Raw genomic sequence first — 27502 nt, 5'->3', positions numbered from 1 at the left:
ATCTGAAGCAGCTGAAGAGAGTCCTTGAGCCATACACAAACCCTGTGTTATTTTACTCAACAGTGCATCTGCACTGACAAAACTGGCCAATTAGTTATCATGAGACAGAAGTGCTTAGCACCTTCTCAGGCCACTTAAAAGCGAATGTAGTAACTCTGATGTACTATAATTAAGGAAGATAACACCACCAAAGGTTGAGATGTTGAGGGCAAAACCCTGAGTCTTTTTAAAAGTGACTGAGTTTTACAACTCAGAAAATTCAGTTGTTTTAATAGGAAAAATTTTAATTACTTTTACCTCACAGAATGTTCTTACATTATACTCTCTGCATAAATGTCTCAGCAGCTAGAAGCAGAAATATTTTACACATTTCAAAACTTCAATCAAGAATATGAAGATCAAAGAACAGGAAAAGCCATTCCCTGGACAGCACAGGAGCAAGCCAATTCGTGCAGTGCCATTCCCATACCCCGTCCATGGAATGCAGCCACGCAGACAGATGTTGATGGTGACTGAATGCATTTATTCTAAAGAGTGACATCCCTCTTCTGCCAAGCACGAGATGTGTGACTGCATCTGTTCACTGCACTAAGGGAGCATGCAGGCATAGGACAGAAGAAAGGGCTGCCATAAAATGAAATGTTAATTAGCGCACAGAGTCCCATTTGAACCATCAGCAAGTCTGTATTTCACAAGGATCAGCCTATCACAGGTACCCCTGAAGGGGATGAAGGTGTGCACTTGGTGTTAACGAGGGAAAAGACACAGCAAAGATTAGGACTTAAGGCTGACCAGTATCTCTAGATCCTTAAATAGCTGATGACAGCAAACATCCACTATCCATGTCCACACATATTTATTCTCACATCTCCACACACACAGATACACATGCTCATTATTGTGTCTGCCGGTGTACAAACACCTCCTGCCTCCAAATCCTTCCCTTTATTTAAAACACCTGAGAAACAGAGTTCATATATTAAACTTTCTGCATTAGTTAAGTGCAGAAAGATCAAAAGAATATGAACTCAAACTGTGGTCCTGGAATGAATATATTCCCATGGCACAGTTCGTGGGAAGTATCAAGCTGATTTCCAGGAGTATCATTAAATAATACAATGCTTGTAGAGTTCACTCAGAGGTCTGAGATATACAAAACTAATTTATGAATATATTCCTCATTCTGAAGCTCAGAAGTTGACTTTACATTGTACTTTTGCCTTAATTTAGGTTTTAAGGGTCTTCAGGGCACCCAGAACAACTGCCAGTTGGAGTCCTTTAGTAAAGGAAAATAACAATTTGCATATTTGCACATTTATATGGTCAAATGTGTTTTTCCATGGATACACCTTCAAATGCTACTATACTATTATGAATGGATGTATTTAATGTATAGAAATAAATAAGTTTCCGGACTTCCCCTGACTAGTTTAGTTAGCAACTGTGAGTCCTTTCTGATGTAACCAATCCTGTCTTCTGTTCTCTTCTCATTACTGGGCCCTGTAGGCCCTGCTGAAGGTGAAAAAGAAATAGACAAAATCACAAAGATCTTTAAAAAATAATTTAAAATACTTGGAATTTAAAATATTTAACTACCCCCCCCCCAAAAAAAAAAAATCCACAAAATACTGTCCCCTAAAGTAAGACAGTGAAACATGTATATATTGATTAATATTGATTAACATCTTCTCATACTTTGGCTAAAGATGTTCTGCTCTTTCCCCAGTTTTTGGAATCTATCCATGTAACCATTCTAACTCTTCAAATGATGCAGCTCCCACAGATACAAGGATGGATGATTCTTGACCACATATTTTGAGGATCTAAAAAGGTATTCTGTAAAATGATGCATTTGCTTTGCTGTACATACAGCACAAGTAAAACACCTTATTTTTTGTTGTGTACACCTAGAAGCTATAAAGGCAACTTGGTCATTTGTGTGTTTCATGGATAGACAAAAATCACAAATCTGTGTTTTGAAGGCAATTTCCTGGCTGAGGTAATGCACAGCTGCTGGCAAAAGGTAACAAGTTTGACCACCCACTGAATTCACTGATGAACATGGCTCCAAGACACAATAAATTAGTAATAACCTCCATTATTATAACCCCAAAGTAAAAGTTTGCCAGAAGGGGATATGCAGTAAATGTAGCACTGTAAGTTTGTTCTGATAAATTGATGTTTTAATGGCAGCTTCTGTACATTTTGTCTTCATTGCATGAACTGCCAGTTACCTACAAACTCTTTGCTTCAGTATTTCATGGCTTTTATGCAAATATTTGATGTTAATAGCATCATATTTTTATTGGTTTGCTTTGTATAGTTTTGCTGAGTTGCATTGTGGAGTCATTAAAAATGAATAGCCAAAATAAAAATATTTCATATTGGAAACCGTACTTAAAAATTAATGGTGTATTAGCAAAAGACTGTTTCCCACAATTTCACAAACACAGCAAAAACTTCATCAGGGGATGGTTAATCAGCTGAAGACAGCATTTGTCTGTGCCCTTCCTACATTTGGTAACAATCCCTGTAGTTTAAGCTATTGGGGGCTGCCCACACAGCCCAGACAGTGCAAAGGTGGCTTAAAACCCCTCGTCCTCTACTGTGTGCTGGAGGCTCAGCCTGTCCTTCCCTTCCACTCACAGTGCTCAGGAGAATAGAAAATAACTTTCACCAAATCCCTGTGCTTTGGAAAAATTGCAGTTTTGGTTTGTCTGTGGATAACAACAGTTAGTCCACTAAAAAAATATTCGGGGTATGCAAGAGAGAACAGAAGAATAATGGCTCTGGTTTCAAGAGAACCAAATAAAAAACAAACAGATTCCGCAAACTGGATTCACATGAGGCACAGAGCCATGGAATTCCTCACTGCTTCTCCTTTATGGATGGCTGCAAATCCATCAGTCTCCTACAACCAGAGAACCCAGTGTGGACTTCCTCCCTGATAAGAGTTATCCAGGGGATTCACTCTGTACTCTAACTGGTGTATATGGGGGAAAAAAGCAAAACCTTAATGTATTTCTAAGGGTGCAGTAATTCAACACACTGGAAAATAAAGAGTGAAGTAATAAAGAGCAGTGATTGTCCCACTGCTGATTTTACATTCTTAGTTGCTCACAGGTATTTCTAAGTCAGCACATGAAAGTTTTCATAGGGACAGAGAGAGGAAGGGAGAGGGAAAAAAAACAAGGATAAATAACCATGAGAAGAAATGGATATGCAGATATGGCAAAAGCAATTGGAGATGGCAGTCCCAGAGTCAGATTCCATAGAGAGTAGGAAAGATTTGTTCTCTCCTGAACCCCCTGCCACCACCATGCCTGTGGTTTTTATCCCCTTAAATTATATGGATCTCAGCAAAGGAATTGGCAGCAGAGACTCTTCTCACGGGTAGGTTTGGATCAGGGAAATTATGCACCCCCTTCTTTTCACAAGGGATCAGCCTCAATTCAACCTACTGTAGGATTCTCAGTGAGATTAGCATGTGATTAGGAAAGTTCAGCTATTCCATTTGGAAACAGCCCAATTTACATTCCCTAAACTTGCACAGAGTCCTGCTTTGCAGTCTCAAACCTTTCGCTGAGGTGGACTCTGCATCTGCAAGTCAGAAAGCCAGTGATTGATTACTGAGATCCTCTCAAGTACCCAGTGAACATCAAACAAAAGCGTGTGCCCTGTTGATATTGATTTAGAGCTGATGATCTCATTAGAAAGCCCTAATTCTCAACACTGCTTTGGTTTACACAATCTGTAATTTGTTTTAAAAAAGCTGATTGGCCAACTATTTCAGCCTCATGACTGTCTTCTCGTCTTATGAGACAGCTCCTTTAGTCTTTGAGCATTTAAAAGGTCATTAATCCAAATGCTAATGCAATCAATACTATATTAAATAAATTATGAAAACTAAATTAATATTGGGCAACCTGATGCACTGTACCATAAGATTTTAAAATGTGGTTATTGTCAGTGCATTTAAAATGATAAATTGAAACAGTTCACCTTTCAAAAAATTATCCCCAGGAAGCTTTTAAAATTATTTTCTCCACTATTTAAACCATGAAACAGTAAGGAATGTATTGTTTATTTTTTTGAGTTAGTTTTTATACTGATGCTATTTAAAAAAAAAAGTATGTAAAATTGAATTTTAAACCTAAGTGGAAAACTGTAAGTTGAATGAATTTGGCCTTAGAAACAGAACATTTCTGTCTCATGTGCTGTGGGTGGAGGGTGATACCCTGTTAGCTGAAGCTGGGGGAGACCAGACCTGGCACATGCCTCTATTTCAGGCTCCAAAACCCCACAGGTTTGATACAAATACATATTATTTTCTATTCTGAGAACATAAACCTCCTCTCAGTGGTCTTATCTAAGCTGGCCCAGGTAGCCTGCATATTCATGTGGAATCCTAGTGTTTCCATGCTCATAAACAGCCAGTGATTCTGTTGTTTGTGCATTTGTAAACAATCCTGGTCTCAAATCTGAGCAGCCAGTGTGCACCACTGTAATAATTTACATCTCACAGAGATGGTGGCATGAAACCAGCATTTGCTGAAAGTTTTAGAAAGACCACTCCCGTTTTGAAATGCATTTATTTAACAGGTTTTCAAAGAAAAAAGCTAGTTGAGAAATCAATGTATATCCGCCCTCCAGCATCTATCCACCTCACATCCTGTGGATTTTAAACCTGAGGCATGAGAAAAAGTTTATTCAATTTTTTTTTTAGATCTTGGGTAATAAAAGCTGAGCTCTTGAAGCTACACTCTTAAAAGCTTTCTCCCTTTTATCATTGCTGGAAAATCCTGTATATCTGCAGTGCTTGTCTTTGCAGTCTCTGTGCTATTTACCTTCCCTCTCAGATTTTCTGGCTGTATCCATGTCGTTGTGTGGGTCGCTCCATTCTGCACCTCCGTCTTGAATGTTAAAACAACTGATGTGGACTGCCAGGACACTGATTCCTTTTAAATGCCTCCAGTAGCTGATACTGATAATTTAAAGTCTTACTATTGAACAGTTGTTAAAAACAAATGCCTTTTTGGCACGGATATCTATCCTATTATCACTGACATTCATTTCCCAGGCGCTGGCTGGACCAGCCTTTTAAGCTTTTTGTGCTCACCTTCCAGGCCCATCATTAGCCTGGCTTTCTCCTGGTCTGCTGACAAATCTATGCACAGAAACTGCCAGTTGAAGGGTTCCACTGAAGTATTTGGGGAAAAAAAATCCAAAATCCAAAAACATGAAAGGGTCACAAATCTTAACTACAAGAAAAAATGAAGACTTGTATCCACAAAATGAAGACTTGTACTTTTGCTCCTGTAAAAATGAACAGAGTGTGCAGATTTCAGCATCTGGCTTTTCATCTATTGACTTCACATCAAACATCTATACTTGCACCAAAATATAGCTGTGAGCATATTATTTGGGAGAAAAGAAAGAGAACTGTGTCTGATAAAGGTGAAAATTCCCCACAGAAAATGATGTTGCACAGGTTATTGCTATGTAAAGATGGCAATCCCAAAAAATCACAGTCAGCAATGTGACTGAAGTGAGTGACCTCTGCTCAGCCAAAAAAAGAGAACAAAATACAGATTGATGAGAAAATCTCTTGTCAGAGAAAAATAATATTTGCTCACAGAATCTGCACTTTTTGTACTATATCAATTTCCTTACAGTTGCTCTTTCCCTCATAATTATTAGTAAAATACCTTTTTAGCAGGTCAGAATCAAGGAAAAAAGGTCTGTGGAAGGAGTGGAGAAGATGTGCCAAGGTTGGTTTTGGTTTATAAACTAACAGAAACAGCCTAATGTAAGCTGTTCTAGATTAAAGAGAATTTAGCTGAAGAAAGAATATTTTAGTGGATCAAAGCTGGACTGCAGTGGATCAGCTTCTGACCAGCTGGCAGCTGACATGAAGAGTGCGGCCAGGACGAGTGAAGGTGAGTATTTATGGCTCAGCAATGGTTGCTTGTTCATTAAAGCTGGAAAAGATGTCCAAGGTCATCCACTTCACCCTTCACCTGGATGCCACCACGTCCACTAAACCGTACCACAGAGTGCCACATCCACTTGTTTTTTGAACTCCTCCAGGGATGGGGACTCGGCCACCTCCCTGGGCAGCATGTTCTAATATTTGACCACCCTGTCCATGAAGAAATTTTCCCTTATAGCCACCCTGAGCCTCCCCTGGCCCAGCCTGAGGCCGTTCCCTCTCCTCCTGTCCCTGTTCCCTGCGAGCAGAGCCCGACCCCCCCGGCTGCCCCCTCCTGTCAGGGACTTGTGCAGAGCCACAAGGTCCCCCCTGAGCCTCCTTTGCTCCAGCCTGAGCCCCTTTCCCAGCTCCCTCAGCCTCTCCTGGGGCTCCAGCCCCTTCCCAGCTCCGTTCCCTGCCCTGGACATGCTCCAGCCCCTCAGGGTCTCTCTGGCCATGAGGGCCCAGAACTGGACACGGCCCTCGAGGTCCCTCAGCAGTGCCAGCACAGGGGACGGGCACTGCCCTGGTCCTGCTGCCACCCCAGGGCTGGGACAGCTCAGGTGCCATTGGCCTCTTGCCCACCTGGGCACCCCTGGGCTCGTGTCCAGCCCCTGTCCCAGCACCCCCAGGCCTTTCCCACCAGCAGCTTTCCAGCCCCTCTGCCCCAGCCCGGAGCATTCACGGGGTTGGTGTGACCCCAGGGCAGGACCTGGCACTTGTCCCTGTTGTCCCTCACATCACTGTCCTCAGCCCATGGATCCAGCCTGCCCAGATCCAGATACTGTCCCAGGTGTGTTGCCTTGTGGAGTAGGATTAGGAATTTTCTCAATTTAGAAAAGAAAGAAAGCAAAGGAATAACTGAACAGTACTGCGTTCTTTGCTCAGGATTGAAAGTGGTTCACTGTCAGTACACTGTGCCATAACAAGACTCCAAGAAAAGCAAGGTTCCTGCTCATGGCAAGGCTTCTGCTCGTGGCAAGGCTCCAGGAGTGGCACTGCAGGGGCTCAGCACACAGCTCCCAGCATGAAGTGATGGAACGGTTCCTGCTCCTGCTCTGAGGCAATATTCCCACAGCACTAACTCTTCCTGTTGGGAGTTTTCTCACCAAACTGATAAATTATGATAAACAGAGGGTTTTAGAGATAATTTTCCTTAATGGAAAATTCCAATAAAAAGCTAATCATACTTGGATACGAAAACATTTTATTTCACTTCATTTTCCTTTCTTTTTTCCCACTGATTTTTTATGTTCCCAAGTGTCTTGTTTCAAATATCTTGGGTATTTTGCAATGCTACCCACAAGGGGTGGTATAATGAGTACAGGGAGGAAGTAACTAAGTGATATGTAACAAAGTTGTGCTCATTTGTAGATTGAATCATAAAAAGACATTTTTAGAGGGATATTGCACTGAGCAGAGAGGACTAGAAATAACAATGCAGAGCTCAGTGGTAGTGGTGACAATATTAAGAAATTACAAGGTGCAAGGATTTCCATTTGGAAGAGGTTAATGCCAGAGTATTGCTAGTCCTACCCAAGCCAAATTTTGGGGTAAACAGCAAATACAAACCACCATGGAAACATCCTCAGGTCACCCCAGAGCAAAGTCCGGGGCTGAGCTCCACCCTGATGCAGTGTGTGGTGTGTGTGTGATGCCAGCAGTCAGCTGGGCCAGGCTGCAGAGCAGGGAGAGGTTCTGCTTCCCCCAGAGGGTGCTGGGCACTGCCCAGGCTCCCCAGGGAATGGGCACGGCCCGAGGCTGCCAGAGCTCCAGGAGCATTTGGGCAGCGCTGCCAGGGATGCCCAGGGTGGGACTGGTGGGGTGTCTGGGCAGGGACAGGGGCTGGATCAATGATCCTTGTGGGTTCTTTCCAGCTCAGGAAGTTTTATGATTCAAAGGCTGCTCAAGGTTGCAAAGGGGTGCCATTTGGTTCACTTCAGGAACAAAATATTCCATTTGTTTTACAAAGAAAGCATGGTCTTGCATCATATTTTTAGGTGGAATAATGTCAAATTACCAAGAAAATTATTTCTGAAGATTTTGACTATTATTTAAAAGCTTGGTCACTACCCAATTTTGAGTTTCCCCTAATTGCTGGAAGCCTTGAGTCATGAGGGCTTCAAACAGGTAATGTATTTGCAGCATTTCTTCAGCGGAGGCACCCAGACTGGGGGAAGCAGGTTCCTAACGCCAAGTGCCAGTGCAGGGCAGTCTTTCATCAGGCATCTCTGCAGTCTTTCATCAGGCATCTCTTGCTGCACAGAATGCAACTTTCTCTGGGACAACAGAGCACTTGGTTGCAGTGATTCAGAAGTAAATTTGCCAACAATAGTCGAGACTGTTACAAGCGAGAGCATCCTCATGTTGCAAGATTCATGTGCTTCTTACTTCAGGCATAAACCACTTACATGTCAAAAATTAGGATTACCTTGATGTGAATTAAGTTATTTTTCTTTTTCCATTTACATTAAAGCTACCACAAGCTAATAGTGGATGTACTTTTATTTTTCTGCAAAGATGTTGTTGCTAAAGGATGAAACCTCTTCCCCAGAGTGCTTCCAACACAGGGCTTTTCCTGGCTAATCAGCACCAGAACAACAGAACAGTTGAAAGAATATTTTCAATTTGCTTTTCCATAAGAATCTACTGACATCTGAAAAGGTAAAAGGACCTTAACAATATCTAAGAGACCATAAACATCAAAGGAATGCACACAAAGCTTTGTTCTGTGTCCTTAAAAAGTGCCTGTTGTTCAGCTGGTTACTTGGATCAGCTGCCCTGTCTCACAAAGAGGAGGAGCAGAGCAAAAGGAACATGTAAGAATGAGACAAGCTTCTCTCTGGTGGTAAGCAACACCACACCAATCATCTATCCTCATCCACAACATGAGCAGCTCCTGCTTATCAAGGACAAAATTTGAGATAAAAATGTCCCAACCAACTTATTTTGATTTCTGATTTCAACCATGCAAAAACTTTTAGATATATCACAAACCACATTAATTTTTAATATTGGTTTTTAAAATCATGGTTTAGCAAATAAATTTTCTAAATCTTTTAGAGTCTCTTTGTCATTCTGCAGAAGAAAGGGAATGTGATTTCTAACATTCTGACTTATTAATGCAATGTCTTGTGTATAAAAAGAGAGCAATGAGCCAGGATAACTGGAAAAATAATAACAGATGTCAAAATAGAGTGATATGAGCATTGCCTGGGAGTAGATTTTAAGAATGTCTTGCAATACTGGTTTTCAATTTGGTTTAATAAAGGCTTTTTCTTTTTTTTTTTTTTTTTCCCCAGTGTTATTATATCATTATTTTAAGGAAAACATTATTTTAATGAAACAGAAAGAACCTTGGATTCCTCCTTGGTCTCCTTTGGGTGTTCTCCGAGGAGTGCATCTCACACTTAGCCCATGTCAGGAACACGTTGTTCTGTCTGGTTGCAGCAGCCCCACAAATGTTTGAGGATGTATCTGCATCCTTTGCATCTCCACACAAACACAACAACTACAGAGAACATGGCTCTAAGTGGTTTTTAACCCTGTTCATCAAATGCCAGTTTAACATCAAAGTTTCATGCTCCATTAATATCCTAACTGACAAATTTAAGAGACAGCCTTTGCTATGAGTTTGTCTTAAAAGCAATGCAAGGCAGGATTAACTTTGTCATTCTGCAGAAGAAAGGGAATGTGATTTCTAACATGCTCTTGGTGAGCTGGGGAGGAAAGCAAGCACACAGCACATTACAATGACTTGAATGACTTGACAGCTGTTAGCTAAACAATACAACATTAATTTTCAACATTTTTGCACATGGCTGGGTGAGAGATCCCTTAATCCCAGTTCCCATTCTACTTCTGCCTCATTGGTGCTGTCTGCTTTTGTATCACTTATTATAATCAGTTTCTGCTGTATACTCCCTTTCACCTTATTATTGTCGCAAAAGTAAGATACGAGGTTAATTCAGACTCACTTCCCCGGGGTACATTAAGATGGATTTAAGTACTTTATTGAGACAGTCTGACTTCAAAAGCTGCTTTATCAGTTCCTACCAGAGAGAGAGACCCATCCATGACAGCAGTAAACTAACCATAAATTCTCATATTCTATATGCTGAGTGACTTTCAGAAGGAGAACTATTGATTTTGTCATTTATGAATGGATTTAGTCAAATTAGTCTTTTCATTGTGCACAATAAGACAGCATTGTTATTAGGAATTAGAGGATAAAACTGTGTGGAACAAATGAAACTGCCATTTTTGGGATCCTCAGCACAAATTCAATAAGCTTTAGTTATGCCACCCTGATCATTTTGTCCATGACCAGCTACTCTCCATACTTTGATTGTCTTCAAAGGAAAGAAAAAGTGGCCTCTGCCTTCAAGAGGCACTTTCAGAAGACTTAACCTTTCAAAGAGCTCTCATGTTTTTTCCTTTGAAAGAGCTAATAACTTGTTTGCTGAAACGGCAGGAGTATTTACAGGCACACTTGAAATCAGACAAAGATTACACAGGGAAATAAACAGAGAGACTGTCGCTGTCAACAATAAATTAAGTTTGAGCTAAAAACGTAAAATGTTTAGAGTGGAGGAGCAGACATCTACATTATACTACTCGAGCCTCTGAACTTTTCCAAACACAATGAGCACTGATGGGCCCTGGTTACCTTTCCCTGAAGAGCCACTCCAGATGGTTATTTGAGGATCTGGGCTGGATTGCTGGAAACAGCAAGGCTGATGCTTGTGTCCTGATCTTCCTCCCCTTTGTGTGGTGTCTGGCAGGAATACACCAGTTCACAAGTGTAGAGAGAGCAGAGTGTCTGATGGAAACCACTGGGGAGGAGGGGCTGTGTGCCAGCCTTGGGTAGCCCGAGTGTTTTGGTAGTTGTGCAGCCAAATGCACGCACGAGTGGGTCTACATAGAAATATCAGGACAAAAAAATGAAATATCTCAGCCAGCCCAGCATTTGATACTTCTTAATTATTTAATTGAAAGGTTTATGAATCTAAACTTGACTTTTCCATTTGGTACTACAGAAAGGCCAAGACTACTAACTTCCTTCACCATTCCAACATTATTTTCTAACCAGTCCTGTGTCCAGGTTTTTTAATATATTTTACAAGCTACAGGACAAATTATAAGGCCCATGCTACATCTGCACTCTGCACAGGGCACCTGTGTATTCAGATATTTCCTTGGAAATAGGGACTGGTAACATTTTGAAAACGTTAATACTATCTCTGAATTTATTGTAGTCCGAAGGATTCATGTCTTTGTCCAGAGATGCCGGAAACAAAGTGAAAAGAAGTGAATTCTAACTAAAAAGTATTTCAGTCTCTAATTCCCTTCACTTTCAGAAAGAAATGGTGCATATCTTACAACACTGATGGATGTGTGTGAAGCAAGCTCAGTGCTTCTGGCTGCCTTTTACAGGAGCAGTTCTGCCAGCAGTCTGAGAAGCAGAGCCAGCCCTAGGAGCTGGAGGTTATGCAGTGTAAATGGAATCCACTGGGCCCCAAAAGCAGCAGTCAGTGCAGGTGGAAAACAGCTTTCCAGCACATATACAGAGTCACACCTTTATCAAAACTTTGGCAATACACAATGCGTCTTTCAGAGCAGGAAAACTTCATCAGTGCCTTAGAGATATGTTGCAGATTTTGAAAAATATGTTTGAAAGGATCTCTTTAGAAATCTCCAGCACAAACCAAAAGCCAGGTACTAATCAAGTTTGTGCCAACACATTCAGGGTTAAGCACTGGCTGCTGAATGGAATTAATTGGTTCTGGGATGGAGGCAACAGCCTGGGAGCTGAGCTAGCTCTGGCAGCTGGGCACTGGGATGTTCCACAGCAGCATTTATTCAGGTTCTGACTGCAGTTGTGAGTTTTAGTGCTGGTTCCATGACTTGTGCAAGCTCCTACAGCCCAGGTATGGCAGAGTCAGTGTGGAACCAGATGGGTCCCTCAGTTCAGACCTCGTAAAACCAATAACTCCTTTGGCCTAACATGGCAAATTTGCCCCACAATTCAATGAGGAGAACAAGCCTGCTTAGGAGAATTCACATTGGATACTTCATGGCTAAGTAAGCAGTGCATTGACTATAAAATTTATGATCTGTTAAACACGGCAGATTATTTCATATTAGTATCTTTATATTTCTCATATGAACCATGTTAAAATGAATGGAGTTTAGCCATTCCCACCAAAAGATAACGTGATTAACCTGCTCAAATATCTCAAATAAATGGATAGGGATGTGAAAACATGGATATGGAGGTAGGATTCTGTGTGAAGTCACTGGGAAGTTTATTGTTAATTATCACAGGAATGGAGGAAGGCCCACTATCTCAGCCCAAGTCTGAAGATGAGCAATCTTTTGTGAGAAAAGAACAGATAACTTTCCTGGAGACAATATCAATCATAATATCAAATTAAAGAAAAAGAAAACCCACCGATGCACAGCCATGTTTATGCAAAGCAGGAATATAGTACAGGATTAATTATAATGATATCCTTGGGCACTGAGTCTGAAGCAGATGCAAAAAATTAAATACATTGATGTGCTTCACTAAACAGGAATAAAAGGGAAGAGAGTAACTGAGGTACCAAGCAAAGGTGAGAAACCCTCAGTGGTTTCAGCTTTAAGTATAGCACAATATGAATGTTTATTGGGCTCTGTGCTATTTTCAGTGTATGAATTGTTTAACGTGGGCAGAGTAAAGCCCATCCTGTCTTTGTCTTCCAACGTCACACACCATTAGTCAGAACAGGTGCTTTAAAATAGGGCATTAATGACTTTAGAGACATAAAGTAATTATATAAAATAATAACAACAATAACAACCACCACTATCCTGGAGTTTGTGTAATTTAAGCAGAAATATGTAAAGACATGACTTTAGCTGTTCATCAGAACAATACTTACTTGTAACCCTTACGGAAAGAGAGCAACTGCTGCAGCTTTCAGTTCCACCATGGTATTTAGATCAGGTTATCCATGTAAGAAGGATGAGCATAACACTCTCCAGCCCTGCTGGAGGTTAGGAAATACTAGAACACACAATTGAGACCATTTTCAAGAAGATATTTTGTCAGTCTCCTCATAGAAATTGTTATTGGAAGATACCATTTCATCTGTTGCTGAAAAAAAATGTAGCTTTTTAGCTACACAACAAAAATCTCTGACAGTCTGGGACTTACTGTACAAATGCTTCAGCCAAGAGGATTTTAATCATCAACTTTAATGTGCTTAAGAATGGAGTCCTAAATAATTCTGCCATTTTACAGCTGATAAACTCTGTAAGCTCAACCGATGTGTTATTCAAAAGTGACCCTGCTAAAACAAAAATAAATAGATCATACAATCCCTAGAATATCAAAAGCATTTGTATAACAGATTTGTTTATGCAGCAGTAATTTCACTCTCCATTTTCCCTTGCTATTAACTAATAGTGCAAAGCAAAATGTTCTCACAGAGAAAAAGATCCAGCTGCAAACAAATGTTACACCCTTGGAGGCTCCTGTTTTCCCTTATGGAAAGCAATGCACTGGATAACGTGATGTAGCTATAATAAAAGATCCCCCATAATAATATTGCCCATGACTTTATTTAGAAGGAAGACTCAGACATTCTGACAAATGTGCATGTGTGTTAGAAAAAGGCACCCTGAAAACTGGTGATTTGCTGAGCTTGAAAATCCATGAGGAATTATGCTACCAAATGACAGATTTGAGGTATAGAATATTACCCACAGTATTATTTTAAGAGTGGAGTCTAAATTCTGGTTTCTTTGTATTGCTAACTTAAGTCTTTGTAAGACTCTATTTACAGCCTGACGTCTGAAAACTGATGCAGTGAAAATGAAATCCTTTCTTCAACTTTTATGGTAATTTCAACATTTTTCTTATGTGTTGTCCTTCCCCAGAAATAATTCACTCACTGACAAAAAGCTATTTGAATAATCTTTCTATATACAAGTTTCTGCAGAATGGAAGTTAAGAATAAAGGAGGGAGCTGAATACCCAAGTGCAGTGTGAGGCATTAGGATGCAGGGAGACGATGTGATTCCCTGCACAGGTTTGCACTGTTAGAAAGGAATCCTCATTAGGAAAAATCGACCCTGAGCCTGGAATGCTGTACATTGAGTACAAGGCATTTATCATCAAAGGTCTCTGAAGATATTTGGCCTTATTCTTGTTAGGACAAAAAGAAACAAAAGCAGTTATTGCATCTTAATTAAGGGTAAACACTGGTAGGCATCTGTTATCTATAAGGAGAGAGATGTGTGTGAATATGACTAGATCTAATCTCAAATGAGGGCTGAGATTAGCCAAAATTCTCCAGACATTATCTCTGTGTAGGACTGTTTCTATAATCTTGTTCAAAGGCTAAGATCAATGAAACCTTAAAGAAGGATTTACTGATGCTGATAGGATTTTCTCTTTTGGATAGATTGTTAGGTGAAAAAAAGCCATATTAATAGGAATACATCTAAAGGTTTCTTGATGGTGCACTCACACTGCATGTAATATTTGTACTATAAAACAATTCTTTATTAAAGTACAAAACACTCTTTCATACTGGCAGTGCTACTTCTGGCACTCACAAAATATGAATTTTTCTGAGCATGAGACCCAAAATTTAAATTGCAAAGGAAGGAGATTTGGGCGAAGGTTAAAGCTAATGAATATACTGAAATCTGTCACAGCTCGATGGAATTTATCTTAAGATAATATCTCTTCATGTGCTTTCAAACACCCCAATGTGTTGGTGACACTATTATCTCTGGAAGGGTTATTTTCCTTAGCAGCAAGAGGGTTCTGTACAATCACTGTCCACACACTACAACCCTCTACTGAAACACACTCAACTCAGACAAGTGAGAGAATCAATGCTTTTTTCTCAAGGTTTTCTAATCCCAGCTGGTCCAGCAATAAACCAGAATCTGCAGATAGTCTATCAATCATTGTTGCCATAAAATAAAATCCCAAGATCCCCCCTTTTCCTGGAATATCTAAAAACTGTTTAAAATTTAAAAACCATTTATGTGAGGGCAGTACTCCCACATAACAATCACATCTGAACTACTGTGCACCACTTTCATTCCCAATTTCAGCAATAGCAAATAATTATTACACATTAATACTACACATAATTGCTGCTGTCAAAACAAACTGTCCACCAGAATTTTCAAATTAGATGTATTTCTTTCCCTAGATAGCAGCTAGAGAGAGACTTCTCTTTCTAGGAATTGCTGGACAGTGTCCAAGTGCAAGGGAGAAGGAGGTTCCAGGACAGACAGACAGCAAGGGCTGACATGGAAAAGAGAGACAGAGGTGTGGATGGGAAAGGCAGATAAATGGAGCAGGTGAGAAAGGAACAAAGACCTGGCAGAGGAGGATGTGGGGGAAGGTTGGAGAAAACTGGGAATAGGTTAAAAGGCCAATTAAGAGTACAGTAGACCGTGGGTCATTAAAAAAAAGAAGAAAAAAATCGGGAAAAAACTATCATGGGTACCTCCTGCAATAATTAAGAAGCTTTTTTTTTAGTGAACAAATTGTCCAATTCAGCACTGTGGTGCAGTGGTACCACCAGGTAAAGGAGAAGGAAAATTCAGGAGTGTGCAAGACTCTGTAATGCTCAGATTGGACACTTCTAGATTGCACCAAGAGTGCAGAACTGTAGGGAAGCAAAGAACTACATGGATGCAAACTCAAGAAGAGATGCTGTATGCAGAAAGACAATTCAGAGCTAATCAGTACAAATTGCCTGAAAGCAATCTGGTAGGCTTTACTAGGGATAAATCCCCACATCAAAAAACACTCTTGGTTTTTGTTATCCTCATCCCAGGGCACTCACCTCTCACCAGCCATGGTGGGCATTTCAAAAATCCCAGAGAAGATGAGAGCCACATCCTCAGTTCAACTGAGCTGTTTCACATCTGAGCCATCTCCGAGGGTGATTCAACTCAGGAAATATTACTAGAAAGAGATTTGAAAGGAAAACATATTTTAGTGTCCCACAGAGCACTGAGATTTCAAAATCCTCCGCTGAAACAGCAATTTTAGGAAACCAAGAGCAGGAAACCATTAAAAAGGGAAGGAAATAAAAGGGGGGAAGCTCATGAAAAGTGTCCACTTGGAGTCTGTTTATCACAGCAGTGGTCTGGAATGTGAAAGAGCTGCTCTGATTTTCAGACAGAAATTCAAATCTCGAAAATGCTTTTCCAATCCAGAATAATTTCTTTCAAAGCTTTGTTTTTGAGAAGCCAATATTACTGTTAAAAAAAAAAAAAAGGTTAAAAATGTCTGATATAGAATATCTCTGCATATAGAATATAATCAGAAATACAGTCACTCATGGAAAATGTACAGAATTAAACAGTTAACACTCCCTATCTCCTAAAAAGTAGTCTTCAGTGGTTTTAAAAGTGAAGGTCTTAACTGTATGCAAAAGATTATAAAATTCCCTGCTTGGGTAGGGCTGGGCTCAGCAATTCATAAAGTGACAGTGTGGGTGTACCAGCAGTCACATCAACATGTGCAAAACATTTTAAACATTGCTAGTAAAATACTGAGCATATTAATGTCTTGGAAGAATTTGCTTTCATACTTTCTTAGAAATTTAGATCTAAGAAAACCCGTATTATGGGTAACTTGTAACTGGTAAGCAGGTAGTTAATTTTTTTTTACTGTATCTTTCATATATACTCATTTCTCTTCAAAGAAAATACACTAATAGTGTTGATGTCACACCCTTCAACACATGAGGACTTGACTGAGGTTTAATTGCAGGACTAAAATTGTTCAGGCAGAAACAAGTAATATTTTAATGGTCCTTTTCAAGTAAATGATATGTTTGTACATAGCAGAAGCAATTTCCTGTTTCCCCCTGGTAAACAATGTATTTAAAGAGGAGTCCTATAAATGCATATCATGTGTGGACTGTCTCAGAGGGAACACTTTCAGTGTGATAGCTAAAAACCTATTTATAAATGCTTTAAAATCCATAGAGCTGATGACCAGAATGTAATGGTTCTTCCTGGAGTGGTTCCAGCTCTTGTACAAATACATATTTAAGGTGTGTAAGATGTATTATTAAACAGGTGTGCACACCAAAACACCCTGATTTGGGGAAAGACAAGAAACATGCCCTGGATTCTGCATGAAAGACCAGAGGCTTTTCCCAAAAGTATTACTTTCCTTCCTCTTTGAAAGCTCTCAACATCTTGTAGGAAATACTCAGAACCCATCAGATCCACAGGATACAAAAAGACTTTAAGGAGCCCAATGGAGAGGTTGTGTAAAATACCCTTATTTAAGGACAGGAGCCTCAACACCTGCACAGCTCTATTTGCAGATAAAAACACTGAGCAGGGCGGGCTTTGACAGTAGTAAAAGCAGTCAGAGTGAGAGCTTTTAAACACACACAGTCCCTCAGAATTCACCCAATGCCCATTTCCGGTTCACTTTGCTGTGACACACACAAAACCATGAGGGAAAAGAGACATTCCAATGCTTACTTGTGTTTTTAGCAAGCAGTGGAAGGTCCAGTCCTTCATATTTACACAATTGTACATGCATGACACGAATTCTTCCTGGGTTTAAAGTGGGAAGTATGCACTCCTCTCTGGACTAGGTTTTGACACTTCTTTTCTACCCAGAACAACTCACTCAAGTTGTCTCACTCACAAATCCCACAGAAAATGCAGATTCTATTGCCAAATCCTTTTTAACCTCAGCTATAGCAGCACACATAACACCTCTGGAATATTATTTTATGCTAATTGCATGATCCAGGGCTGCTCTTTCAGGTGTTTGCTTGCTTTTTACTAGCTGTGCTTCAGAGGACAATGATTCTGACTTCACCAGTCATATTCAGTGCTTGTCCCATGCAGTTCCAGAGTGGCCATACCTGAATATAAGCAACAATTATTGTGCAAACACACTTTCCCTCCTGACCTTCTGCTCCTGCTGCTTAGGCTGAGACTCAGAGACAGTAGACCACATAATCTGAACATATGCAAACCAACCATCTGAGTTTAAAAGATCCAATAAAATATATTCTTGACTGTTTTCTAAGGAACAAATGAGCCTGTAATACCGCATTGATACAAAACTTGCAATAAGTTTTTTTAAAAAAAAAAAAAAAAAGCCTGGCTTTCATTAAGGTTTCTCTACTAATATGAAAACCAAATACAAATCCCCCAAAAAAGTCTGCCACATCTGCCTAGCTCAAAACATCCCCGAGCCCTTGGAGCTGAGCCATGTATATCAGGAAGATAAGTAAAATGCCTATCTATACTCTTGACCGTGTGTAAAGAGAAGTTTCCTTCTTAGCTCCATTCCCAATTTAATCTCACAGGACTAAACTGTCTAGGCAGCAGGAACCCTACTTCAAAAGGTGCCTTGAAGCTGGAATGGTGAATTAAAGGAACACAAGTCCTATTTATGTATCTGGGACTAGAAAATAGCATCTAAGTGTGGCTTTAGTCTCTACTTAATCTCTAAATAGACCCATTTGATATTCTTCCAATTCTTATTCAGTCAGAGGCTGAGAGATGTTTGGGAGCTGATGCTCTCAATGGTTGTCAAGAGGATTGTCAAGTAATCTTGATTCTATCAAATGACAATGCCCTGTTTACTTTAATAGGCCAAATGTTGGTCAGATGCACATAAAATACCTGGGTAAAGATTAGAAAAAAAAGTCATCAGCTTTCAAGCCTTTTGGGGGTAGAGAAATAGGGATACTCCTCAGTGGCACTAAATCTACATATATGCAATTGCACTTGAGGCAGCTGCATTCTAGGGGGGAATTTTCAAGCTGCAAATAGTCCCAAATGTTGGCCTTTGTGTTTGAGTGGTGTGGTTGGTCCTGAAAGCAATTTTGGCACACTTTATTCCGAGTTATCAGCTGCTGCTAGCATAAACAGTTTTGAAAATCTCCACTCAAATCCATCTGCGATGATCTGGGCTGGGTGAAACAGAATGGTATGAGGCTGTTTGGGAGAACAATGAGCAATGAGCACTTGCTGGAGTTCAGACTTTCACATTGTTCAGATGAATCAGGGAAAATATTGGGCATACTGCGATTTCCAACAGATCAGCTGGAATGAAAGCACATTCTTCTTCTCAGCCCTGTTAGCAGAGTGCTGTTCTTTTTCCACACTGAATGAGACCTCCTGTTTCCTCTTTTATTTTTCTGTGTCTGTTGTGCATTTTGGAGTTTTACAGTTCATATAAGGGGTCAGATCCTGAGAGATGATGAGCAATTGCTATGCATACTGCCTTAAACAGGTGTTCCAGAACACCCACCTCTGGTTAATATTCAGTTGTCTTTATATATTGTTTACATCAGCCTCACTGACAGGTTTTTGAAACAAGGGGGAGGCAATTGCCTTGAATAACATATTATTTCCTACTGTGTACATAAACTGGAAAGCATTTTGTGTTCTTTATATGGCAACACAATTTGTCTACATTCAGTTAATATATTTTTACCTACTAAATCTCAGATATCTAGCACAGAAAACAGACTTGAGGAGGCTGATTCCTTTTCAGATGGATGAAAACCTGTGAATTTCATTCTGAAAAATTACTAAGTGAAGCAAAAGCCAGAGCCAAAAGCCGGGACCCACAGTTACTGCTGGGTTTGGAAGAACTGTGAGATTCTAGAATTGCCTCCAAAGTATTCATGGAACTTGGGGTTCCAAATACATAAAATGCTAAACTCCAACTTCCTTGACGCTTCATATCTTTCAATCAGCTTTGATGTTTGGATCTACATAAGCTGACTCTGGAGTCGATGCTTTTGTCGTGGATGAGTAATGAGTGATATAAACAGTCAAACAGAGCAGCAAGGGCACTCCATGAAAAGAGTGCATACTACAAGGGTGTGTGCTAGCGGCTCTTGTTGTTGGGAAGTCAACTTTCCTGATGAAACAGCCTTATCCCTCAATAATTTTCCATTCTTGTTTACTCTGTGTGAAGTACTGAGGGAGGACACTCCTTCTCATTGATGTTTTGCCCAGAAATTCTCTATTATTTGCAGGCAGGCTCTGTTTGGGTGTTTAGCACGGATCATCCCTCAGCTGTGCATGCCCACCTGGACTCCCAGCGTTATTCTTGTGGGATCTCTGTACTCTACATCTGTCATTAAAGTATTTTGCATGATACCTGCTCTTAGAGATATATTATCACATGCTCTTATCTGGAGTCCTATTAAATATATCCTTAGAAGTTATGGGTTTGCCAAGAGGCTTCCTGAGGCCTTAATCCACCATGAGAAAGGAACTCACTCTTTTAGAGAAAACTTTTCAGTGTGCATATGGAAAAGAATGATAAGTGGTGCCACCAGCTATTTGTGAGATTTGTAATAGTGTTTTTTCAAGTGATAGAACAATATTCTCTAAGAACATTACAAGTGATAGCAACGGCCATAAATTAAAATGAGTATTAAATTCAGCGACAGCAACATTTTGAAGGGAAGTGTTTTCAGCTTAATAGCAAGGAAAATTCAGCATTAGATTCTCAAACTGGATGACAAATAGTTATTACTCAACAACCCACACTGTGAGATGGTGAAGAGAGGTTTTCAGGTGAAATTTTCATTTTTAATAAATTTCATACAATTCAAAGAATAACATCATTTTTCTTCAGCTCAGTTGCATAAGTTCATGTTATAAGCAATAAAAATATGTTTTAATGTCAAGCTTTAATTGCTGTCATAAAAATTATGTTGAAATCACCCATAGAACATGATTCTGTAGAGTTCTATAAGAGCTCCTTACTTGAAGGATAAAATAGATTGAAAAGGAGGGAATTAATATTTTTCTACTGCTATAGATGAGCTATGTTATATAACGAGGCAACACTTCACTCTGTACAAACCTTGTGGTTCAAAGAGCCACCTCCCAGTTAACACCTCTACAGAAAATTGGCTCAGCATCTTCAGACTTTTCTTCAGCACATGGTCATGGAATGGCTTGGATTGGCATGGACCTTAAAGATCATCCCATTCCACCCCTGCCATGAGCAGGGACACCTTCCACTGTCCCAGGCTGCTCCAAGCCCCAATGGCCAGCCTGGCCTTGGACACTGCCAGGGATCCAGGGGCAGCCCCAGCTGCTCTGGGCACCCTGTGCCAGGGCCTGCCCACCCTCCCAGGGAACAATTCCTGCCCAATATCCCATCCAGCCCTGCCCTCTGGCACTGGGCAGCCATTCCCTGTGTCCTGTCACTGCAGTCCCTGAGGAATTGTCCCTCTCTGGTTTCCCTGCAGCCCCTGCAGACCCTGGGAGGTGCTGTGAGGTCTCCACACAACCTTCTCCTCTCCAGGCTGAGCAGCCCCAGCTCTCCCAGCCTGGCTCCACAGGGGAGGGGCTCCAGTCCCCTCAGCACCTCCGTGGGTTCCCCACAGCTTTTATCAGCACCGTGACAATGACCACTAGGTCCCATTCAACACAAGGTAAAAAGCCAAACAGCTCACCCTGCCAAAAACTAATCAGCCAAGCAACCACCTCAGGCAACTGCAAACCTGGTAAAGGAATAGTGCCTGCCTTCATACCCATCTTCTCTGCTCTCACTTCCTTTCTTTGTGTTTCTATATCATTTGAGAAATCTTGTAAAGCTGGAACATCTAATTTATTCATTCACCTCATAATCCCTTTTGGGGCATTTAATAAACTGAATGTGTGCTCTTTCAGAGCTTCACATCTATTATTTCCATAGTTATCAGCATTTCACTCCATGGGAAAGTGCCACTCTTGCAACAATGCTGTGCAGTCATGGCAGGATTTGGCTCTGAGTATGGTCTGACCTTTAAAGTTTGGCTCATCCCCGTTTGGGGCATCTCTGTGAGCTCTCCAAATGTACAACAGAAACATCTCCTTCAAGTTTGGGAGGTTCAGCACCACCCAGCTAAAGATATCCCCCAGCTGGAGCACACTGCAGCCTTCAACTGGACAGAGCCGCAGAGAGGCAGCTGCGCCTGCATTTGGCTCTCCCCTGGGACTGGGAATCCTGCAAACTTCACAGAGATTTCCCATCAGCTCAGCTGCCCAATGTGTCAAGTGGTGCTGTGCGAACTGGCACAGCACAGCTTGTTTGGATGAATGGTTAGCATTTAAAACACATTCCAGACAAGGTCCTTGGCAAACTGCAAGCAAAGACGTGTGCTTTGATTTTTCCCGGCTCTTGTTTTCCTGCAGCTCCAGTCTCACAGGCAGGCAGCACTGTAGCCCTTCAGCTCCAATTTTCCCCAGCTGCCCCAAACTCATTAGCCTTCTGCACACAGCCTGGCTTAAGTCAAGAACTTAATGTTTATTATGGGAGTGCTGAGCAGTAAAACTTCTGTATTGAAGTTTGGACACAGTGCTACAGCCAACACACTTCCTCACAAAAATGCATCATCTTACACCAGCTGCACCAAAAAAATGTCCACATCTCTGTGTGATAACACAGGTAATCAGATGTGCAAAACCCTGCTGTCTGTACTCCTATCTGTGGACATAACTGTGTTAATCAAAATGCAGATACAAAGCAATACAAACAAGCACAAGAAGAATACAGGAAGGCACAACTGTATTTTGCATTGAGTGTCAGGGGTTAGGTTAGGAGTTCACTACCAACAGAACATTACTGCCGGTGATGGACATGGGTTCTGTTTTGTACAGCTTTTTAAATCTCTCTTCAGAGAGTTCAGTGGAGAGGTTTTGATCTGGGGCTCCTGGCTGCACAAAGAGTGCAACCACCCAAGGTCATGCAGCAAGTCAGTAGTTTAATTAGGATTTGATCTCAGATTTTTTCTAGTTCTTGGCTGCTTGCTCTAACAAGCAGCTGCAACAACCTTCTAAAGATATTTATTTAGATGGTCTGTGGCCAAGAATGAAACCTATTCCAGTCAGCTGTGGTCACCACTCATTCTGTTATTCAGAAATCTAGATAAATCACTACACAATGAAGTGCTTGGATAGCAGTTTCATAAGAAGGGATTTGGGAGCTACACTGGTTTGCAAGCTGGACATGAATCATCACTTAGGTATCACACAAAAGGAAACTCCATACTGGGATTATAAGGAAAACTATGACCTGCAGGACACAGAGAGAAATCTCTGAGCTCAGCTCAGCACTCACAAGTCCTCAGTTAATTTAAGTTCACTTTTGGGAAACACACTTGGAGAGACACGAATGAATTTGAGAGAACCCAGAAGTGAGGAAAAAAAATGATCAGAGACTGAGAAACACAGCTGACAAGAAAAAAACCCATCAAATGGAGAATTCAATCTGCTCACCAAGCTGTGGTGAGCAGGGCAACAAGCCGAGGGATTACACTGCAACAAATAAGGTATTGCTTAGAGAGCAGAGAGAACCTGCAGAAAGGGGAACAATAGAGGGGTGAAACAGGTTCCTTTGTGAGCCACCCTGTTGCAAGGAGCACAGCAGACACTGAAATAACACAGCTGAACTGGATTTTGTGGTTGTTCCCAGCACCACAGTGCTGGAATGTACAGGTATGATGAAACCTTAACCACCATTTATGCATTTCAAACACCAAACTACACTTAGTGTGACCTCTCAGTGGCCACTGGTGTCCACAAAGTACTGGAAAATCAGTGCCCATCTCTCTCCCACCCACACTTGGGACTGTGTTACTAAAGTATCACACAGAGCTGTCCTCTGACAGACACCTCACCTCCTATGCCACATCCTTTGTTCTGTTCCAGGCACAGAACAATGCTTTTGTCTTTGGTGAACCCCAGGGAAGTTTTTCTCAGCCCATTTCTTCATCCCAGTCATAACTTTTCCAGTGGCAGCCCTTCTCTGCTGTCAAACAGATCAACTATTCCACATGCTGTGGTGTAATCCACCAACTTGCTGAAGATTTCATCTCAACAAACAGGTCATTACTGAAGGTTTAGACAACAGCAGCCCTTTATTAGGATCGACTCCTGAGGAAGATAACTTCTGACTGACCACCAGCTGGGCTCTGAACTAGCTCCTGGTAGTTAGATGCCATAAGATCCATATTTCCTTAAGGTACCAGCAAATGAGAGAGCTCAGAAGAACCTCACAGAATTAAGAACTTGTGCTCTCATGGATTTCCCCAAACCCCCTTCCCACACATAAACAGCCCTCTGTGGGTGAAGAGACCAAGCTGTAGCTTTAGTGACATGAACAGTTTGGGAGTGGGAAGAAAATACACACAATATTTCATTCAGAAGCACCAGATCAGATGTCCACAAACAAGAGGAATTAGGCTTCAAGTGATACCCTGCAAAGGTGTTGACACACAGTATGCCTGACAGCCCAGCTGGTAAACGTGGATGTCATTCAATGCTCTGAATTTCCTAGTGAATGGCATGCCAAAATCTCACTAGAATAAGAAATTGTACACCAAATGCCAATCATTCATTATTTTCTAATTCTCTAAGGAGTATTTTTCATTCAATTTGGCATTTACAGAAGGAAAAACACCACCGTGCCTCTATGAATGAAAATTCTGCACCTTCATATCAAGGCAAGGCTGATATGATGTGTGCAGCCAGGCTTCTCTGAGGGATGGCCATGTGCAGGATATGGAAATGGGAATGCTGTGAAGGAAAACAAAAGCCTCGTTAATGTGTTATTGAATTTAACAAAGAAATGAAAATGAAACCAAGACTATGCTCTTATTTTTCCCTGTTCATTTTTATTTTCTCTATTATCAGTCTAGGAGGGAGAAGAAAAAAAAACCAAGGAAGAAATACCTCCAAATGCCATAATCAATAACTCAAAGAGACTGGAATAAATAATGCAGTATCTTGCCTAGATTTTACATCTATTATAAGCTGCTTAAGTAATGTATTCTGAAGTGCAGAAGGACAATCACAATGTCTGTGTGCATATTAGTGAGGGGATGTCAGAAAATAGAAAGAACACATATATGAGTTGGAGGGAAAATTTATCTCCTAAAAATAGTAGCATGCCCCATTTTCTTAGTTTGAGGGACATTATTTAAAGTAATTGAAGTGACTTTTGGTATCAATTTATTTGACTTCTTCAGTTCTTGTTGACCTGCTGAAACACACACACAGAATCTTCCTTCCACCCACAACAAAGTCCAACCACCTAAGAAAATACTCAAATTGACCAAAACTTGAGCTTATCTGAAATATTTTCAAGAAAATTAATCTTTCTCAGAAAATATTTTACATATTTTCAACAATTCTACTCATTTCAATGTTATGTTTTAAACCAGGTTTTGTTTAAAACTGTAGTTCAGTTATCAATATTAATATTACTGAGAGCTCAGAGTGGAACAAACGTGTTTGACCTATTTTTTGTCCTTTTTTAAACTGTGAACAACCATCAGTTACTTGCACTCTGCAGACGAACATCAGTCACCCAAAGCCTTTTGAGAAGTGAATTCTACCTTACATGTTTGTTTCATGTTTTGTGCTTTCCACTCCTGGAAGCAGCGAAATTAAAAATAATTCCAAGTGTTCAACACAGATGGGAAACAAGAAAAGCAAAGTGCGGCCCAGGTCAAGGGAAAGCCAGACCCAAGGGAAGGTGTCTGTCCTTACCTGGCTCTTTGTCCCTGGCTTTCAGCCTCTCCCAAACTGCAGAGCCGAGCTGGTCTCTGAGCCAGGGCAGAGGAGGGAGCAGGGTATTGTCCTGGAAGATGTGCTAAGGACATCTGCTGCCCCAGGCAGGAACACTGAGCACAACGTGTGCCTTGAAAAATGTCAACAGATAAGGGATGAATGAAGGTGCGTTCGACCTTCATTGTGCAAGGGCTTGGAGCAGTCAGAAACTCAGAGAAAAGGCATTTGTTTTCCCCCCTGTTTTGTGTTAAACTGTTGCTTCTCGTAGGGGCAAGATGAAGAGCCATCAATTCTGCCAGGGACCTTCTTTAAGAAGAATAACTTGAAGTATTATGGATATGATTCCGTGCACTAATATATAGTTTCCACCCAAATTAGTGGTTATCTCAGCATAATACAATACCAAAATCAACTCCAGCCTCTTCTGTTCATAGTGAACATATAAAAAATCCAAGCCAGTGTCTATATAGACACAAGGACTCATCACATCTCGAATTTTAACAGCAGCCATTTGACTATTTCCATTTTCACCATGCCCAAGAGCCCATAGAACTATACAATTATTTTCAGGACAGCAAATGAAGGGAAAAAAAAAAAAAAAAGAAGAAGAAAAAAAGAAAAGAAAAAAAAAAGCAAAAGAAGCTGTGTATTCTTTTGGCTCAAATGGATTTTAAAGAATATGCCTTTTTCTCATGCAGAAAGAAAAATAATCCAACAAAAAATTTTCACCCTGTGTGCAACATCCTGCTTCTAAAATAAAGTATTGGAGTAATGGTTTGAGTAAAGCTTAAAAAAAAAAAAAGAAAAGAAAAAGGAAAAAAAAAAAAAAGAAAAGAAAAAGGAAAAAAAAAAATAGAAGACTTTCACAGTATTTCCAGGGAAGTTACTTATCCAATTATACATATAATTGTGCATGGCTAAAGCACAGAGGAGCACAGGGAGTCCCCAGCTATCTCTACTGATAGTAGATGGTATTCTTAAGGAAAGTCTTTCAGTTCTCTCTAAATCTCCATGAACACCCAAGCCAACAGTGAGAAGCAGATAATCAGAAAGCTCACCTGGAGCTGGTCCTACCTCTGCACCACCAGAATGTGCTGACACCTGCAGGGGGGGTCATTCCTGGGAGCTGGGAAACCGGAGCTGAAATTCTTCCAGGAGCGAGGATTTGCCAGAATTGCCATATTCCTGATGGATTCTGCAGCAGCTCAGCTCCTGACATAGGGAAGAGATTATTCTGCCACGTCTCCATCCAGGACACTGAGTGCTGACAACGATTTTTCCTTTTCTTTGAAATTATTAGCAAATGCGACCAAATCTGTGAGCAGGCAACCTACATAGCCCATTCTTCTCAAATAAAGGATCTGGGGTGATTAAAATAAAAAGAAATAAATAAACAGCAAGCTTAGTTCTCAGTTTTGTGACCTATTTTTGTACCACTCATTTAAGACATAACCCCCTGTACCAACAAATCCAATTTTCCCTCATCAGCTAACCCACAGAACAAAGCAGATGGATTCACAGCCATGCACAAGAATTTGTCATTACAGAACATAAGATGCCCTTCACAGAATTAACTTGTGAGAAATATGGCAATGAGCTGTTCCTGGAGAGTTTTCTGGGAGCTCCCTCTCATCCTCCTCGTTGTTCAGACCCTGAGGAAGGTCCCATAACTCACATGTGTCCATGCCCCCATCATTATGGGATCAGCCTCTCCCACAGTCATTAATCCTGAAATTTACGGGTTGCAGGGCCAGAAAGAACTATTGGGACAGTCCACACTGACCTTCCTCACGATGCAGACCAATAATTTTTGCATCACATCTGTCAGTTCTGCTGAGCTATAAAATCTCTCTCAGAACATTGTTAAGCCTTCATTAAAAGATTAGAGACAATAGAAATTCTAATCTGACTGATATTATTTCCCACTGGCCTTTTCAAACAGCC

General features: G+C 40.7%; 1 long non-coding RNA gene across 1 annotated transcript in view; it reads right to left on the bottom strand.

The window, feature by feature from the left end:
* The window catches only part of LOC116450096, a 47960-nt gene extending 20770 nt beyond the window's left edge, over positions 1-27190 (bottom strand). Inside the window, exons 1-2 of the long non-coding RNA XR_004242677.1 lie at positions 26617-27190; positions 15832-15953 (exon numbers count right to left, since the gene is read on the bottom strand). This is a non-coding gene — a long non-coding RNA (uncharacterized LOC116450096). The remainder of the gene's footprint in view (positions 1-15831; positions 15954-26616) is intronic.
* Between the last annotated feature and the right edge of the window lie 312 nt (positions 27191-27502).

This window comes from Corvus moneduloides, chromosome 12 (assembly GCF_009650955.1).
Source record: "Corvus moneduloides isolate bCorMon1 chromosome 12, bCorMon1.pri, whole genome shotgun sequence".
In the NCBI taxonomy this organism is placed as follows: Eukaryota; Metazoa; Chordata; class Aves; order Passeriformes; family Corvidae; genus Corvus; species Corvus moneduloides.
Note: the sequence above shows the minus strand (reverse complement) of the source record. Positions and strands in the feature narration are given on the sequence as shown.